This window comes from Dasypus novemcinctus, chromosome 12, assembly GCF_030445035.2.
Source record: "Dasypus novemcinctus isolate mDasNov1 chromosome 12, mDasNov1.1.hap2, whole genome shotgun sequence".
In the NCBI taxonomy this organism is placed as follows: Eukaryota; Metazoa; Chordata; class Mammalia; order Cingulata; family Dasypodidae; genus Dasypus; species Dasypus novemcinctus.
The window spans coordinates 103,419,798-103,434,889 of record NC_080684.1 but is presented as its reverse complement, the minus strand read 5'-3'; positions in this window follow the sequence as shown (position 1 = coordinate 103,434,889).

Here is a 15,092-nt window from a genome sequence, read left to right as displayed (position 1 = left end):
GTAGATAGGCTAAATCTATTCACAGAGAAATGAGGCAGTGGAGGGTGAGGAAACCCAGCAAATGTGAGGTATTTCCTGTAGGACCTATTGTATTGTTAAGGTAAAATAGTATAAGAAGAATATTGGGGACAAGAAAGAGAGGATTGAAAAAAAAAAAAAAGAACAACAGGAACAACAACAACAAAAAAAAACAAAAAAACAAACAAACAAACAAAAAAAAAACCAAACAAAGAACAGAAACCCCGCCGCCAGGCTCGGCTGGGCTCAGCTGGGCTCCGGTCCCCCGCCCGCCGCCCTCCGCGGCTCGGCTGGGCTTGGCTGAGCTCGGCTTTCCCGCCCGCCGCCTGGTGCGGCGTGGCTGGGCTCGGCCCCCCCGCCTGCTGCGGCTCCGCCGGGCTCGGCCGGACTCAGCCGGACTCGGCTTCCCCGCCCACCGCCCGCCGCCGCGGCGCAGCGTGGCTCGGCTCTCCCGCCCGCCGCCCGCTGCGGCACAGCTAGGCTCGGCTGGGCTTGTCTCCTTCGCCCGCCGCCCGCCACGGCACAGCGCGGCTCGGCTCTCCCGCCCGCCACCCGCCGCGGTGCTAGCTGCCTCGGCTCCGCCTACCCAAGGAGGGAGTCCTCCACACGTAGCTGGGATCTCCGTGTATATTTCACAGATGGATCCTCTCTGTTACCTTCCCTCCAAATCGATGTCCAGACACCTCCGGACCAGGAAAAATCCCGAAACAGCCGGTCCCAAAGAGTCTCCGACGCCTCCCAGCCGATTTCCCCCAGGAGCTAGTAACCGGGAAGTTCACTCAGCCGCCATCTTGCCTCCCCCTCCTGAAAAGTCCCAAATTATATCTTATAGACCAGTCCTTTCCGTTACCTTCCCACCAAATTGATGTCCAGACACTTCCTGCCCTGAAAAAATCCTGAAAAAGCCTGGTCCCGGAGAACCTCCAGCGGTGCCCAGCTGCCTCTTCCCAGGAGAGACGGCAAGGCAAGCTCACTCAGCCACCATCTTGCCGGAAGTCCCTGAACAAAGATTATATCTGAGTTCAACTCCATCACACTCAGGAACACAAACTCCTAGGTAGGGCCAACTGACATGGCACTGAACTCCATCTGCCATGACCATAAAACCTGTGGGTCTCTGTAGCCCTCAGAAGAACCAATACCTGGGCTTGTGTCTACTTTGGCTGTCTCTGGGACCCTGCTGAGGTATGCATAAGAGTGACCCCTCTGATGACCTCTGACTCTTTTTTGGAGACTCAGCCATATAAACTCATTTGTCCTTTCCATTTCCCCCTTTTATTCAAGGTCAAAAAGCATTTTTGACCCCTGATACTGCATGTAGGCTGAGATAGTCTGCCGGTCTGAATTGACCCATTTATTCAAGGTCATTTTCTAGTTACATCATCAGCTGGTACTTGGTGTAATCCCTCAGCGACAGGGAGGCTCATCCCTGGGAGTCATGTCCCATGCTGGGGGGAAGGTAACGCATTTACATGCTGAGTTTGGCTTCAAGACTAGCCACATTTGATCATCATGGAGGCTCTCAGGAGGTAATTCTTAGGCACCCTGCAGCTCTAGGCCTAGTTCTTGTTTCAGGCGCACAGGCTCACAAGCATAGTCATTAGTATCAAGGGCTCATTGTTGGATCATCCTTCTTTATTGGTCTTAGCCATTGCACTTGGGGGATTGTTGCTGTTCCATTGGGAATGTGATAGAGTTCTCCTGGCTAGGAACTCAGCACTCCCTCAGTTGTGGTTTTTAACTGTAACCACTATGAAAATATCTAAACATTTTATGTACCCTGTATACATGCCCTGGAGAACTCACTTCCAATCATGTGTTCCCTATCAATAACATCCCACACCAGTATTCCTCCCCTGCCATAGTTGCACCTCTCTGTGATTCAAAACTTCTTTGAAAATGAAACCTAATATATTGCCAGGTTCCATTAATAGTAAAATGGAATATAGTGATGGGTTTAAAGGTTACATACAGAATGCATACTAATTTAGAAAGATTAAAGTAAAAATAAATTGGGGTATCAAAAAATTTAAAAATTAAAAAGCTTTGTTTTTGATGTTTTGCCTTTTATCACTGCTATAATTGTTGCCCTGTATGTACAGTGGCAAGGCAATTTCTTCCATTTCTTCCTCAGTGTCTACATCCTTTCTCTTTTTTCTTTTCCAATTATTAAGTTTGTCTTCACAAAAGTTTTAGATGACAGCAATTCATCTATACAATATATGGTACTCCCACATATCCAGCATCAAACACTGCCCCTTCCCCAGCAATGATCTTTTTACACATTCACATTATATTTGCTGCAACTGATGTACAGATATTGAGACAATAACTTTCAAACATGGTTACACTTTGGTCTACATTATGGTTTACATTTTAGCCTATAGGCTTTTATACATTTTTGGTATAATTTAATGTGTCCTATATCTATCTTTGCATAATCTTGTGGAACACTTCTATTGCCCCACAGTTACACTGATTCCATCTATTCAATACCTCTTTCTCCCTCCCCTCAGGACCCACAGTGACAATCAGTCTTCATTACTTGAAGGACCATATTCAGAGATACTTGCAACAGTGTTGAGGGCTTGACATGCTCAACTGCCCTAACCCATTGGGAGGCACCAATTCTCTCGAGAGATATAATTCCCTCTATTTGAGAACATCAGTCCTCCCCAGAATGTGGGTATACCTTCACTCTCATTGTATGGGTCTTCACCCAATGATATAACCCACTATGACAAAATGAGCACTCACATACTCCCTGGAAGCCTGCCCTGTGTCAAATTCTCCCCTTTAAGTATCTTAAACAGGTAACCTTTCTTATTACATTTTCAAAAAAGTTTTTTCAACATTATACTTTCAACCACATACCTGACAATCTCTTATGTTCAAATGTTCCACCCACCCTCCCCTCTATTTCTTGGGCCATCTTACCCATCCTCCCATCCCCAGCCCCCCTCAAGCCCACAAAGCCCCACCCAAAGGTATCCCTATGCCCCCATTTTATCCCTTCCATGTACAAATACTTACCTCCTGCTTATCATAGATTTCACCCAGGTAGGTGTCAGCTTGCAACCTTCCTCTACTCCCCCAAATCCCTTTAAGCCTATCATCAGGTCTCTAGCTCTCTGAGACAGTTTGGTTTACTTATTTCATATCAGAGAGGTCATGTAGTATTTGTCCTTCAATGCCTGGGTTGCTTCACTCAACATAAGGTTCTCAAGATTCATCCATGTTATCACATGTTTGCACTTTTTTTGTTCTTATAGCTGAGTAGTATTCCATTGTATGTATATACCACATTTTATTTCTCCATTCATCTGTTGATGGGCATTTGGGTTGATTCCAACTTTTGGCAATAATGAATAGTGCTGCTATGAACATTGGTGTGCATATACTAGTTTGTGTCTTTGTTTTCATTTCTACTGGGTATATACCCAGCAGTGGAATTGCTGGGTCATTTGGCAAATCTATAGCTAGTTTTTTGAGAAACCACCAAACTGTCCTCCAGAATGACTGGATCTTTCTGCATTCCCACCAGCAGTGGATGAGTGTTCCCATTCTTCCACAACCTTTCCAGCACTTGTAGTCTTCTGATTTTTTGATACCTGTCAGTCTTATGGGAGTAAGATTGTATCTCATTGTTTTTATTTGCATTTCCCTAATAGCTAGTGATTTTGAGCATTTTTTCATGTGCTTTTTAGCCATTTGTATAACTTCTTTAGAGAAGTGTCTGTTCAAATCTTTTTCCCATTTTTTAAATGGGTTGTCTTTTTATTTTCGAGATATAGGAATTCTTTATATATGCAGGAAATAATAAAAATTGGGAATGGATGTGGCTCAGGCAGTTGAGTGCCACCTCCCTCGTGGGAGGTCCCGGGTTCAGTTCCCAAGTGCCTCCTGAAAAAACAAACAAAAAAAGCCAAGAAAAACAAACAATAAAACCAACCCAGGGAAGCTGATGTGGTTCAGTAGCTGAGCGCCGGCTTCCCACATATGAAGTCCTGAGGCTCAATCCCTGGCCCCGGGTATCACACAAAATAATAATAAAATAAAATAAAACAATAATTACCGTTTAGTAAGGGCCTTCTAGGTGCTTGGCACTTTACACCTGTCATTGACCCTCCACAGCAGTCCTGCAAAAGACGACTTATTTCCATTTTAAATCTGGGGAAGAGAAGCCAAGCAGCCTGTCTAAGGTTACAGTGCCTGTGAAAAGCACGGTGGAGGCTGAAACCCGCCAGTGTGTCCTCACATTCTCTCTTTTCATTTCACACCACACTCTTTTTGGCAAATGGCAGATCAAATCCAGAATGAAGAAAATAGTTATAACTCTATTTCTAATATTTACTAATTGTAAGTACTGTCCAGCTGATGTACCATATCCACAGAATAGTGACAATGTTCTTTGGCAAGAATTTAGGGGCATGCAGAGGGTGGGAGAGACTTCTTCCCCCTTCCTCAAATTTCCTCCCACGTGGAGAGAGTTCCACCAGTGTACACCAGCTTCTCTCTCCCTCTCACTCCTCCCCAGGGGCGATGGAATGACTTATTTAGCTCAGTCCCTCTCTCCTTTTTCCATTTGGGAGATAAGAGGCTGGCTTTTTGCATTCTGCTCTCTTTCTCCGAGCACAAAAGGTCTCTGGGGTGAACTCCCAGGTTAGATCTGTGATGATCCAGCAAGCAATTAAGGCCAAGTGGAAGCCCCAGTCGTAAAGGTCACTGAGGCCTGGGAAGATTGACCAGTGAGCATATGATATCTTTGGAGAGAAGGAAACAGACATGGGCTTTGAAGTCAGGCAGACCTGGGTTTGAACCCTGAAACCATGATTTTTAGCTGCTTATTAGCTCTGCGAATGTGGGAAAGTAACCTAATCTCTCTGTGAAAGAGGACAATATTTACCTGGAAGGGTCATGGTGAGGATCAAACAATATCATTTAAAGCACCTACAACCATAGCTGGCATATAGTAGGCACTCAGTAAACTCGTTCATTCAACAACTTTTTTTCAAAAGCCAGGTTTATTGAGTTACAAATTACATTCTGTAAAATTTGTCCTTTTTAAGTTTGACAAACATATACAGTCATTTAATCACCATCACAATCAAGATACCTATTTCCATCACCCCAAAGTGTTTGTGCATGCTTCTTTTGGTCAGTCCCCTCCGTTCTTCCTCAGGCCCTTGCAACCACTAATCTGATTTCTGCCCCTACAGTTTGTCTTCTCCAGGATGTTATGTAGACTTTTGTTACTGGCTTCACTTACTTAGCATAATCCTTTGGCAGTTCATTTATATTATTGCCTGGCTCAGGTTCCTTTTCATTGGCAAGTAGCTTTCCATTGAATAAATACACCAAACGTGCTTCTCCATTCATCTGCTAATGGACATTCCAATTTTCTCAATGCATGAGAATTCTAATCTCTCCACACCCATGTTAACACTTGGTATTGACAGTTTTAAAAATTTTAGCCATTCTAATAGGGGTTTAATTGTATTTTATTGTAGTTTTTATTTACATTTGCCTAATGACTAATGAATGATGCTGAGCATCTTTTCATGTGCAAATTTGACATATGTATATCTTCTGCGGTAAAGTGACTATTCAAATCTTTTGTCCATTTTAAAATGAGGTGTTTTTTTAATCATGCTATTGAATTTTGAGAGTTCATTATATATTCTGCATACAAGTCCTTTATCAGATACGTGTTTTGCAAATATTTTCTCCCACTGTCTGGCTTTTCTTTTCATTTTCTTAATAACTTTTGGAGGGGAAATCTTTTTTTTAATTAAAAAGAAGAAAAATTAAATTAAATTTAAAAGAATTATTTGAGAAGTTGTGAGTTTACAAAGCAATCATGCATACCATACAGGATTCCCATATATCACCCCAATACCAACAACTTACATTATTGTGACACATTTGTTCCAAATGATGAAAGAATGTCGTCAAAATATTACTGCTCTCTATAGTCCATAGCTTATTTTTTTAAACAAATCAATTTTATTGGTACCTATCAATAAAGCATGCAATTCATCCAATTGTACATACAATCAATGATATTTGGTATAATCACAAAAATGTGCATTCATCACTTCAATCATTATTACATTTTCATTATTTTAATAATAATAATAAACAAAAAACAGAAAGAGTAAACAAGAAAATTCTTCACCTCTCAATCTCTCTGTTACCCCTGCTGTACATAGCTGCTATTTCTGGCTATACTTGCACATTTATTTATTTATTTATTCAGCAATTTTATTGAGATATAATCACATACCATATGATCTATCCAAAGTGTATACTCAATGGCTTTTAGTATAATCACAATGTTGTGCATTCATCACCACAAAAAACTTTAGAACCATTTCATTACTCCAAAAAGAAACACTCCACACCCCTTAGCATGACTTCCCCAGCCCTCCATAATCACTAATCTAATTTCATCTTTATAAATTGATTTATATTTTATATAAATAGAATCATACAATATGTTACACAATATATTTACTTCATATTTGTCTCTTTGTTTCTGGCTTGCTACACTCAACATAATGTCCTCCAGATTCATCCATGTTGTCATATGTTTGATGACTTCGTTTCTTCTTACTGCATAATATCCCATCATGTGAATACACCACAGTTTGTTTATCCATTCATCAATTGATGGACACCGGGGTTGTTTCCAACTTTTGGCAATAGTGAATAACCCCACTAGGATCATCAATGTGCCGATGTCTGTTCATGTCACTGCTTTCAGTTCTGGTTCTTCTGGGTAAATACCCAGTATTGATATTGCAGGACCACATGGCAAATCCATATTCAACTTCTTTAGGAATGGTCAAACAGTCCTCCAAAGTTGCTGTACCATTCTACATTCCCACCAACAGTGAATAAGTGTTCCTATCTCTCCACATCCTCTCCAACACTTGTAGTTCTCTGTCTTTATTTTTTTTTTAAAGATTGATTTATTTATTTCTCTCCCCTTCCCCCGCCCACCCCAGTTGTCTGTTCTCTGTGTCTCTTTGCTGCATCTTCTTTGTCCACTTCTGTTGTGAGCGGCACAGGAATCTATGTTTCTTTTTGTTGCGTCATCTTGTTGTGTCAGCTCTCTGTGTGTGCAGCGCCATTTCTGGGCAGGCTGCACTTTCTTTTGCACTGGGTGGCTCTCCTTATGGGGCACACTCCTTGCACATGGGGCTCCCCCACGCGGGGACACCCCTGCGTGGCACGGCACTTCTTGCGCACATCAGCACTGCACATGGGCCAGCTCCACACGGGTCAAGGAGGCCCGGGGTTTGAACCGCGGACCTCCCATGTGGTAGACGGACGCCCTAACCACTTGGGCCAAGTCTGCCGCCTTTCTGTCTTATTTAGTGGCCATTCTGATAAGTGTGAAATTATATCTCATTGAAGTTTTGATTTGCATTTCCCTAACCATTAGTGATGTTGAACATTTTTTCATGGTTTTTTTTTTTTTTTTTTGCCAATTGTATTTCTTCCTTGGACAAAGGTCTATTCAAGTCTTTTGGCCAGTTTTTAATTGGGTCGTTTGTCTTTTTATTGTTGAGTTGTAGTAACATCTCTTTATATATCATGGATATTAAAATCTTATCAGACAAGTGATTTCCAAATGTTTTCTCTCATTGAGTTGGCTGCCTTTTCACCCTTTTGACAAGGTCCTGTGAGGTGCAAAAGTGTTTAATTGAGAAGGTCCCATTGATCTATGATTTCTTTTGTTGCATGTGCTTTGGGTGAAAGATTCAAGAAACCACCACGTACCACAAGGTCTTTAAGATGTTCCCCTACATTTTCTTCTAGTAGTTTTATGGTCCCGGCTTTTATCTTTAGGTCTTTGATCCATTTTGAGTTGATTCTTGTATAGGGAGTGCAATAGGGGTCCTCTTTCATCCTTTTAGTTATAGATATCCAGTTCTCCCATCACCATTTGTTGAAGAGACTGTTTTGCCCCGTTAACATGGACTTGGTAGATTTGTTAAAAACCAGTTGCAGGAGAAGATATGGCTCAAGAAATTGAGTGCCCACTTCCCACATGGGAGGTCCTGGGTTCGATTTCCAGTGCCTCCTGAAAAAACAGAAAGAAACAACAAGCAAAAGAAACAATAAAACCAACTCAGGCAAGCCAATGTGGCTCAGTGATTGAGCCCTCGCTCCCCACATACGAGGCCCTGGGTTCAATCCCCTGCCCCCAGTACCTCAAAAAAACAAAAACAAAAACAAAACAAAACAACCCCCCCTAAAACCTAGCTGGACATAGAGGTGCAGGTTTATTTCAGGACTCTCAATTCTATTCCACTGATCAATGTGTCTATCTTTATGCCAGTACCATGATGTTTTGACCACTGTAGCTTTGTAATATATTTCAAGATCAAGCAGTGAATTTTCTGCCATGTTGCTCTTCTTTTTTTAGCATGATTTTGGCTATTCGAATGCACCTTCCCTTCCAAATGAATTTGGTAAATGCTTTTTCTATTTCTGTAAAGTAGGTTTTCGGAATTTTGATTGGTATTACATTGACTATAAATCAGTTTGCAAAGGATTGACAACTTCACGATATTTAGTCTTCCAATCCATGAACATGGAATGTCTTTCCATTTGTTTAGTCTTCACTGATTTCTTTTAGCATTGTTTTATAGTTTTCTGCATATATGTCCTGTATTTTTTTTGGTTCAATTGATTCCTAGGTAGTTGAGTCTTTTTGTTGCTATTGTAAATGGAATATTTCCCGATTTCCTCCTCAGATTGTTCAGTACTAGTATACAAAACATTACTGATTTTTGCATGTTGATCTTTTATCCTGCCACTTTGGTCAACTCATTTATTAGTAAAGTAGCTTTTTCATAGACATTTTCTAAATACAGGATCATGTCATCTGCAAATAGTGAAAGTTTTACTTCCTCTTTTCCTATTTGAATGCCTTTAATTTTTTTCTTGCCTAATTGCTCTAGCTAGTACTTCTAGCAAAATGTTGAATAACAATGGGGACAGTGGGCATCCTTGTCTTGTTTCCAATTTTAGAGGGAAAGCTTTCATCCTTTCCCCACTGAGTATGATGTTGGGTGTGGGTTTTTCATATATGCCTTTTATAATTTTGAGGAAGTTTCCTTCTATTCCTAACTTCTGAAGTGTTTTTATTAAGAAAGGATGCTGGATTTTTGTTGAATGCCTTTCCTGCACCAATTTAGATGATCATGTGGTTTTTCCCCCCTTCAGTTTGTTAATGTGCATAACATTGATTGATTTTATGTTGAACAAGCCTTGTATACCAGGAATAAATCTCACTTGCTTGTGATGTATAAGTCTTTTGATATGCTGCTGGATTTGATTTGCAAGTATTTTGCTGAGAATTTTTGCATCTATGTTCATTAGAGAGATTGGTCTGTAATTTCCTTTTAGTGTCTTTATCTGGCTTTGGTATTAAGTTGATGCTGGCTTCATAAAACATGTTCAGTAATTTTCACTCCTCTTCAAATTTTTGGAGGAGTTTAAACAAGATTGGTGTTAATTGGTGTTAATTCTTGAAATGTTTGGTAGAATTCACCTATGAAACTATCTGGTCCTATACTTTTCTTTGTTGGGAGATTTTTTATTTTTTTATTTTTTTACAGCATCAGTTACATTAGCTTCACTTATTTTTTTTTAAGATTTATTTTTTTTATTTCTCTCCCCTCCCCCCCAGTTGTCTGCTCTCTGCGTCCATTTGCTGTGTGTTCTTGTGACCGCTTCTATCCTTATCAGTGGCACCAGGAATCTGTGTTTCTTTTTGTTACATCATCTTGTTGTGTCAGCTCTCCATGTGTGTGGTGCCATTCTTGGGCAGGCTGCACTTTCTTTCGCACTGGGCAGCTCTCCTTATAGGGCACACTCCTTGTGTATGGGGCTCCCTTATGTAGGGGACACCCCTGCGTGGCACGGCACTCCTTGTGTGCATCAGCAGTGCACATGGGCCAGCTCCACACAGGTCAAGGAGGCCCGAGGTTTGAACCGTGGACCGCCCATGTGGTAGGCAGATGCCCTATCCATTGGGCCAAGTACACTTCCCTTGTTTTCATTTGTCTCAATATATTTACTGACTTCACTTGCAATTTTTTCTTTGACCTACTGACTATTTCGGAGTGTGTTGTTTAGCCTTCACACATTTGCAAATTTATTTTTTTCCTGTCTATTATTGATTTCCAGTTTCATTCCCATTATGATCTGAGAAGGTGCATCTGCATAATTTCAATCTTTTTATATTTATTGAGAGCTGCATTGTGACCTAACATGTAGTCTATCCTGGAGAAAGATCTGTGGTCACTTGAGAAGAACGTATAACCCACTGATTTGGGGTGCAATGTTCTATACATGTCTGTTAGGTCTAGCACATTTATCATATTGTTCAAGTTCTCTGTTTTCTTGTTGATCGTTTGTTTACTTGTTCTATCTAATGATATGAGTGGTATTTTGAAGTCTCCAACTACTATAAGTAGAGATACCTATTTCTCCCTTTAGATCTGCCAGTGTCTGTATCATGTATTTTGGGGACCCTGGTTAGGTGCATAGATATTAATGACTGTTTTATATCTTCCTGATGGATTGTTCTTCTTATTAACCTATAATGGCCTTCTGTATCTTTTGTAACATTTTTGTATTTAAAGTCTGTTTTGTCCAATATTAGTATAGCTACCCGTGCTTTTTTTTTTTGGTTACTATTTGCATGGAGAATCTTTTTCCAACCTTTCACTTTCAGTTTGTATCCCTGGATCTAAGATGAGTCTTGGGAAGTGGACATGGCTCAACTGATAAGAGTGTCTGCCTACCATATGGAGGGTCCAGGGTTCAATCCCCAGGGCCTCCTGACCCATGTGGTAAGCTGTCCCTCTTCCTGTCTTTCTACTCTTTTGGTTATCCTTTCTGCTATTCTTTATTCTATACTCTCCTCCAAGCCTCTCTCTCTTTTCTTTCTGGCTCTAAGGCTTCCTTTAATATTTCCTGCAAAGGTGGACCATTTTTATGAACTCTCTTAGCTTCTCTTTGTTTGTGAATATTTTATACTCACTTTCATATTTAAAGGAAAATTTTGTGGGTAAAGAATTCTTGGCTGGCAGTTTTTCTCTTTCAATCTCCTAATTGTATCATACCATTGTCTTCTCACCTCCGTGGTTTCTGATGAGAAATCCAAACTAAGTCTTACTGGGCATCCCTTGTGTGTGATGGTGTATTAGTCAGCCAAAGGGGTGCTGATGCAAAATACCAAAAATTGGTTGGTTTTCATAAAGGGTATTTATTTGGGGTAGGAGCTTACAGACACCAGGCCATAAAGCAAAAGTTACTTCCCTACCAAAGTCTATTTCCACATGTTGGAGCAAGATGGCTGCTGATGTCTGTGAGGGTTCAGGCTTCCTGGGTTCCTCTCTTCCTGGGGCTCCAGCTTAAGGCTTCAGCATCAAACTCCAACATCAAAAACCCCTAACTATGTCCTTTGCCACTCCTTTTATCTGAGTCCCCAGCGGGTGGGGACTCAACACCCCACTGGCACAAGAGGTTTTTAAAATTACATAATCAAGTAAAGTTATGAACCTTTTTAGAATTCATCAATAATATCATACTGCTACAGATAGGTGGCTTCTCCTTTGCTGCTCTCAGAATTTTCTCTTTATCTTTGAGGTCTGACATTCTGAGTAGTAACTGTCTTGGAGTTTATTCAGGTTTGTTATGATTGAGGTATGCTTTTTGGACATGTAAGTTCATTTCTTTTGTGAGAATTGGGAAATTTTCATCTATTATTTCCTCAAATAATAATACTATTTCCTCAAATACTCTGTGTTCCTTTTCCACTCTCTTCTCCTTCTGTAACTCCCATGACACATACGTTGTTGTGTTTCATGTTGTCATTCAACTTGCTGAGCCCCTGCTCAAGTTTTTCCATTCTTTTTTCTTTCTCTTCTTTTCATTCCTCAATTTCAGCTCTTCTGTCCTCAATATCACTTATTCCTTCCTCCATCATTTCAAGTCTGCTGTTGTATGCCTCTAATGTGTTTTTTTAATCTCACCCATTGTGTCTTTCATTCCCATGAGCTCTGTTAACTTTTCCATTCAGGTTTTCAAATTCTTCTTTGTGCTCATTAAATGACATCTTTTTTTTTTTTTTTTTTTTTTTTTGGGTACCAGGGGCCAGAGATTGAACCCAGGGATCTTGTATGTGGGAAGCTGATGCTAAACCACTGAGCCACATTGGCTCCCTTGAGATTGTTTTTTCATTTGTTTTGCTTGTTTTTTGTTTTTTCTTAGGAATCACTGGGAACTGAAACCAGGACCTCCCATGTGGGAAGCAGGTGCTCAACTGCTTGAGCCACATCTGCTCCCATCAATGTCTTCTTTTTTTTTTTAAGATTTATTTTCTATTTATTTCTCTCCCCTCCCCCTCCAGTTGTCTGCTGTGTCCACTCACTGTGTGTTCTTAAGAAACGGCTTCCATCCTTATCAGCAGCACTGGGAATCTGTGTTTCTTTTTGTTGCTTCATCTTATTGTGTCAGCTCTCCATGTGTACAGTGCCATTTTTGGGAAGGCTGCACTTTCTTTTGCACTGGGCGGCTCTCCTTATGGGGCGCACTCCTTACACATGGGCTCTCCTATGTGGGGGACACCCCTGCATGGCAGGGCACTCCTTGCGCACATTAGCACTGCGCATGGGCCAGCTCCACATGGGTCAAGGAGGCCCAGGGTTTGAACTGTGGACCTCCCATGTGGTAGTTGGATACCCTATCCATTGGGCCAAGTCCGTTTCCCATCAATGTCTTCTTGATGTCATTTATCTCTTTATCCATATCATCTTTCTTTTTTCTTTTTAAGATTTATTTTATTTATTTCTCCCCCCCTCCCCAGTTGTCTGTTCTCTGTATCCATTTGCTGTGTGTTGTTCTTTTCATCCGCTTTTGTTGTTGTCAGCAGCATGGGAATCTGTGTTTCTTTTTGTTGTGTCATCTTGTTGTGTCAGCTCTCCATGTGTGCAGCACCATTCTGGGCAGGCTGAACCTTCTTTCGTGCTGGGTGGCCCTCCCTATGGGGTGCACTCCCTGCACATGGGGCTCCCCCATGTGGGCGGCACCGTGTGGCATGGCACTCCCTATGCGCATCAGCACCGTGCATGGACCAGCTCTATATGGGTCAAGAAGGCCCAGGGTTTGAACTGCGGACCTCCCATGTGGTAGACAGACACCCTATCCACTGGGCCAAGTCCACGTCCCCATATTGTCTTTCAATACATTAATTTGATTTTGGAAATTGTGTGCATCTTGTTAATTAGTTGTCCCAAATCCTGTGTCTCTTCTAGGGCTTTGGTATATTACTTTTCTTAAACCATATCTTCCATTTTCTTAGTGTGGGTCATAATTTCTTGCTGCTGTCTAGGCATCTGATTGGAAAGGTGAGTTTACTTAGATGCTCAATTTCTCTTTCTTTCATAGGGATTTTGTTACTGGAGGCTGTGTGTTACTGCTCTTCTTGGATTCTTGTTTCAACCTGGATCTTAAAGATTGTCCCTGTTATTTGCTCAAAACTGGGCTCTGGATTCAGTAATGGATCACAGACCCACTTCCTAGGGCCCGGGGTAGGAGGCTATAAAATCCAGAAAAAGCCTCTCACTTATTTAACTTCCTCACATGCACTTCCTTAATCTGCCAGCAGATGGCGTGCTTTGTCAGCCCCTCTTGGTTTTATGCCTGGTTAGTGTGTGTTTGCTGCAACATGGACTGGATCATGTGATATAGTTTCTTGCCTGGAGGCTAAGAGTTTTGTAATTCAAACTTATTCAGAGACAGTTCTCCAATCTTCTGCTGGCAGCCTCCTCCCTTTTCCCAGGTAGGAATAATTCCACTTCCCCCTGCATCCTTAACAATGAGACCTAGTTAGTATAGAGGGAGATTGAGAGGGTCAGATCTCTTTAGTCCCTTGTTGGTTCTCAAGGCATAAAATGCCCTAACCCCACCCAGCATGGAAGTGCTCTTGGGACACAGCCAAATTTGTAGATCAAAACCTGAGTCAGCATTAGGCTGAGTTCCTCTCTCTCCCCTTTCCTGGGAGGTGGATCCTGGGGGCCCCTTTTCTCTATAGCTGCCAGCCCAGAAGCCTGAATAGTCAAATGTGTCTTTAGTGTGGAGGATGCCAGGCAAGCCAAGACTTTTGACTCAGAATTTTCCCATCACATTTATTTTTCTTTGCCCCTCTCTCTTCTGTGTGGTGTCCAGTCTTCCCCTAGTGTCCTAAACCCTAGAATATTTTTTGTTTGTTTGCTTGCTGTTTTTGTTTTTAGGAGGCACCGGGAACTGAGCTCAGGACCTCTCGTGTGGGAAGCAGGTGCTCAACTGCTTGAGCCACATCTGCTCCCCCTTTTCACTTTTTTAAAAAAGATTTATTTATTTATTTCTCTCCCCTCCACCTCCCACACCCCTCTAGTTGTCTGCTCTCTGTGTCCATTTGCTGCATCTTCTTTGTCCGATTCTATCCTTACCAGCGGCATAGGAATCTGTATTTCTTCTTGTTGTGTCACCTTGTTGTGTCAGCTCTCTGTGTGTGCGGCACCATTCCTGGGCAGCCTGCACTTTCTTTCGCGCTGAGCAACTCTCCTTACGGGGCACACTCCTTGCGGGGCGCACTCCTTGCGCATGGAGCTCCCCTATGCAGGGGACACCCCTGCATGGCAAGGCACTCCTTGCACGCATCAGCACTGCGCATGGGTCAGCTCCACACGGGTCAAGGAGGCCTGGAGTTTGAACCATGGACCTCCCATGTAGTAGATGGACGCCCTAACCACTGGGCCAAGTCCGCCGCCGCTTTTCACCTTCTTAACAAAGTCATTTGAAGTACAAAAGTGTTTTTAATTTTGAGGCGGTCCCATTTATCTGTTTTTTCTTTCATTGATTATGGCTTGGGTATAATGTTTAAGAAACCACTACCTGTCCCAAGTTCTTGAAGATGTTTCCCTACATTTTCTTCCAGTTTTATGGTTTTGGCTTTTATATTTAGGCCTTTGATCTATTTTGAGTTGTTATAGAAGGTGTGAGATAGG